A 5,537-nucleotide genomic window follows, 5' to 3' on the forward strand; every position below is an offset into this window, starting at 1 on the left:
ACCAAATTTGCCACTTTACAAAATGTTTAAGAACTTTCATCTCAAGTACTTGTATGGCTTACCAAAAGTTGTTAATCCACTGTCTTACAATTTGCAGTTGCGACAACTGGTTCCTCACTTCTCAAATATTTTGGAGAGCTGTGTGACCTTGAAGGTATGAATTTGAAATTCTTTGCAGCTACTGCTGATGGTGCTTTAAAATCTATTTTTTTAGAACGCACAGGTAAAAGACGTCAGTTATTGCACAAAAAAATGTTTTTAATAAAAAAGAACGATTTATTTACTTTTTTGCAGGCACACCATATCTCATCAGAACAACTAGAAACTGTCTTTTAAAATCTTGTTCAGGTAGAGCAACAAGATTTTTGTGGAATAATGGATGTTTTATTCTTTGGTAACACATAGTTCCATATTTTACTAATTCAGCTTATTAGCACCTGAATTTTACAATATTTAGGTGTTTAAAACTTATACTCGCTTAAAATTTTTTGAAAATGTCGATGGTTGATGTTTGGATAACAGCTATTCTAAAAAAGAGAACATTTGAAAAATGAGAAAACAATTTTATTACAAGCTGAAACAGGTTGTATTCAAATACTGTCTCTTTATAAGACAATGCTTTTTAGCAAAAGGAAACAATGTTCAGTGATTGATGTCCAAAATTGCCACACTAATCAGCTATACGCCTTAAGGTTTAAGACATACATACATACTACCTTATCAATGAAAGACAATGTGGAATGTGATATTGTACTTTTAACGTTTTAAATTTTAATTATGTAAAACTGCTACATCTTATCGTCTGGAAGGTTAATATACATACATGCATACTTCAGGTATATAGCTGACAACCATGGCAAGCTTGGTAAGACGTCCCTCTAACCAAGTTTAGAGCATGTAAAATATTAAGGCATAAATCCCATAAAATTTATAGCACATAGTTAGGCTTCCAACGCCAAGGTTCCATATGGGAGCTTAGATTAATTTTTTTTACTTTTTTAAATGCTTGGAAAATGCATTTCTAAAAAGAGAACGTTTTAACATCACCATACATTGTTACATTGTTTTAGCAAATAAACCCTTGTCAGAATCATGTGAAATATTTTTCCAAATTGGATTTACTAAATTTTTTGTTGATGTCAAATGTTGCTTGAATAGAGAATATATTTCATAACAGGAATACAGGAGAGTTCTCCCAAAACAGGAGTCTTCTATACAAAAAGGGAGGGTTGGAACATATATATACTTAGAAAAAAAATCCGAAATTTTGACTTTTATTAAACAGGAGGCGCTTAAGTGAGCATTGACGCAAAATCCCTTTTTTAAACCTTTGATTCGCAAAAATTTATGATGCATTAATTGGTGTCTTTAAGGCTGCTATCAAATATATGTATATTTGCATCCTCCAATCAACTCGCTTGAGATTAATAAAAACCTGAGTCCACATGTCAGTGAAAAAAACCAGAAAGAAATTCCAATCCAAATGCAATTTTCTCACAAAATTTATCTTTATTTTAGATGCAGTGATAATCTTTATGTCTGTCGAATCACATTTAACATAGTAAAATGATATAGCCCGGTGCTAGGATAATATGGCCGCCATCTTTCCTATAAAATGTCCGGCAAAAATCTGACTGACTGACCAAGCAACTTATTTTGCAGAGCTTCAGGATGCAAACATAAAAATTTTTTCATGGCAGCCTAATGTGTCCTGGAAAATAATAGCATGTGCCAGATTAACAGGTCATCCTTTTCTAGCAAGTCCAGTCATTTTGTACTGCCTAATTAAACTGTTCCGTCTAGCTCTTATTACAGGCTATTTTCCCTGACTGTACCATGTGGCTAGTGTAAACATACAATTAATTATTCTCTCCTAAGTTTAAGGGGTATAATATAGCGTTCAAAAGTGTCATCAGAGACTGCACTAAAAGACTTATAAAATCAACATACCCGATGTCGTCGACAAGCAAAGAATTGTAACGCAGTTTATCAGTTTTAATATATCAATGACACAACAACAGGTTCAGATTTAATGCAAAGGCACTTAGCTACCTGAAAGTTTTTGCTCATCTGAGATGCTTTAGAATCAGAAATTCTGTATTCCAACTTTCCGTTCTCTTTATACAGCTTTCCCGCAATGAATTGTGGTAGTTGTATTCAACTTTTCGCGAAAAAACATAAACATGGCTGGCGCAGTAGGAGAAAACTAAAGTATGCAGCATGAACAAATTTTAAATTCCACCGCTATAAACAGTTTTTTGAAAGCTCAAAAAACTTTCTTATGGTAGCACATCAAGAAATAAGAATGGAAATCCTGGAGGTGGAATAACATGCTGTGCGCCACTCTGCTACAACAATTCTAAAAGAAATCCAAAGTTGTCATTTTATGTTTTTCCAAAGGACCCTGTGTTACGAAAAAGTGGCTCATAAAAATCAGCAGAAAGGATTTTTAACCCACAGCATCACATCGTGTATGTTCAGAACATTTTGTTGATGGCAAGAAAACATACATGAATTATATTCCAACTATAGTTCCAAATCCATAAAACCCAAGGATTTACCATCTAGAAAAACCAGAAATAGTTCAGGGGTCAAACGTATTAATTTTTCTTCTATACGAGTTGTTGTAGCAGATGCTCCAGAAAAAAAACTTTCAGTTGAAGAGGAGTTGAACATAGAAGTTCAAGAACTAACTAATGAGCTCCAGGATTTAAAACTAAAATATGATCTGAGGGAGGAAGAAATTAAAACAAAATAACAATATCTTGAAACAACTATTCAAAACAACAAATTTACAGTTGATCGATTCAAGTAAAATGATGAAGACCACTTCAAGTTCTATACAGGATTTGACTCATATGAGGTATTTAAAGCTTTATTAAACTACCTTCAACCAGCAGCTAGCAAACTAGTGTATTGGGGATCTAACACGAACATGGAAAATAAAACAACTGAAATGTGAACAAAAGAGGGCGTAGTAGAATTCTTTCCTCTGAGGAAGAATTTTTCTTAATACTTGTTAGGCTAAGATGTGGCTTTCCCTTAGAAGACCTAGCAATACAATACAATATGTCTACCAGTCATATCAGCAGAAATTTATTAACATAGACAGATTTTTTACACTCCCAATTCCGGATGCTTCCGATATAGGCTAGTCGACAACATATAGGAATCACTTTGCCAAAATGTTTTAAAAAAGAATACCCTAGTACACGTGTAATATTGTATTGCACAGAAATATTTACAGAAATGCCAACGTCTTACCGCAGTCAATCAGCTACTTTCTCGAACTATAAACACCACAACACAGCTAAAGGATAAGTTGGCATAGTATCAAAGGGAGCCATAACATTTGTATCAGATCTGTATGCTGGGCGTTTTTTAGACAAGAAAATAGCGAGGGACAGTGGTATATATATTTGTTACAACCTGGTGACACGATAATGGCTGGTCGGGGTGCGAACACGATGAAGATCTCCCTGATGGTGTATTATTGAATGTTCCACCTTTTTTAAATGGGAAAACACAATTAAGCTTGGAAGAAGAAAATGGAATAAGAAGAATTGCATCTGTACGAGTACACGTGCGATTGAAAGAGTTAAAAGCTACATAATTTTACAGACTATTTTTTCCTTTATCTATGGCACTAGAATTGAACGAAATTTGGGTTGTATGTTGCTACCTAGTGAACTTTTTGCCTCAACTTGTACCCAACAAAGATGATGACTAACAAAAAATAACAAAACCTATCCTATACTAGTGTGTATTAGTGATAGATATGACATATTACGTTTGTATTTATATGTAATTATGTAATATATATATTACTCCTTCAGGTTCATAATTTTCCATCATAAAATCAAAATAAAATTTTGTAAGTCTGGGGAGATAACATCCTTCCCAATGGTTGATAGAAAACGGCAAAGTATTTTAATTGGATAATAAAACAATTTGTTGCACTGCAGGTGTGACTTACACGGCAAATTTTAATGTTTCTTTTTGAAATATATTGTGTACCAAAATTATACATACCTTTTTACATCAAAGAGCTAGATAAAAATGTTGATCTTTATCAATAATCGAATTTATTTATTCTCTTTGCTTTTAAACGTCGCAAGGAATTTCCAATCAACTCACGTGTAAATCAGCCTTTGTTGCGCTAGTCTGAATACGCCATTCATCAACGCATCCAGGCTTTGGATGGTTATCTCTGGCTGCCTCAGGCCATTTTAAAGATTCCGCCCAACCGGCAAGAATCAAAAACAATCTAGTGTTAATTCAACTTGTGATAAAATTGTGTTCTTGTTTAATTTTTAATGTTTTTTCAGCCATTATCAAATCGGCCACTAACAGCATTCATATAAAGTTTTAGGGAGCAAGTTTTCTGACTTAAAATAACAAAAAACTAGCAGAAACTACCAAGAAACGATAAAATGCTCCAAAAAATGACTAGAATAGAGTGACACAAATTAAGCGCACGTTTTAAATATCTAGAAACATTTAAATACTTTTAATTTTTGAACTACTGCCATATTAAACTATAATTGGCTCATTGAAGTTATTTGGAAGTTGTCATCGATTTGTATAATTTTTTGCATCAACATAATTCAAGTTTTTACTTTAGTTAGAATACCACATGTGAATTTTTTATTTTTTATTTGATCAGTTTTATTTTATGTAGTTAATATTTTGAAATGGATGCATAGCATAATAATTGGGATTCTAATTTTAAAATTTCTGGATATTCAATGTTTCTTCCATATTCCTTGGTTTTAAAGGTCATAATTCAAATTTCAGGATTTTCTAAGTTATTTAAAACCCTGGTTTGCGTATGTATGTTGTTAATTGGAGGAGAAATGCCAATTTAACTGAGTCTATGGCTCAAATAGCTTTGCTTTTGAGCAAATGTGTATAAATTTGCCAAACGTTTATTATATTTACATGTTATTTTCACAGGGTGTCGATGAGAAAAGCACAGTATCTGTATTTGATAAAAAAATTCTATTTAGATAAATATTTAGGTCCTTTTCGCAAAATTATCGCCATTTACGTCATTGGGAAAATAGTAAACACACTTCTGAAGTTATTTTAACGTTTATTATAAGAATATAAAAACCTGGGAATGTTTATATCTGGGAATAACAACGAATGTGCACAAAGTTTCTGTTGTATATGTCGACCTTTAAGCAAGTGTTGCCGCCATTATTATTATTATTATTATTATTATTATTATTATTATTATTATTAATAATCGATTTCACCAAAGGTAGCACTTGCACATGTTTTATTTGTGTTACTTTTATTCATTATTTATGTTTAACTTTACAAATCCTCTTTGTTATTAAAGCTAAATTGAAACCAGAAAAATCTCGAAATGAAATAAATCGAATATAGGAATAATTAATACATGGTTGATTCTCTTATATTCAAAATACAAAAAAAGCTAAATAATGGTGTCTGTTGATATAACGAAATTTAAGTTGAAAATTGTGATCGAACTGTGAAAGGGGCAGAAACTAAAAATTGCTGAAGAAGAA

This window comes from Hydractinia symbiolongicarpus, chromosome 5, assembly GCF_029227915.1.
Source record: "Hydractinia symbiolongicarpus strain clone_291-10 chromosome 5, HSymV2.1, whole genome shotgun sequence".
In the NCBI taxonomy this organism is placed as follows: Eukaryota; Metazoa; Cnidaria; class Hydrozoa; order Anthoathecata; family Hydractiniidae; genus Hydractinia; species Hydractinia symbiolongicarpus.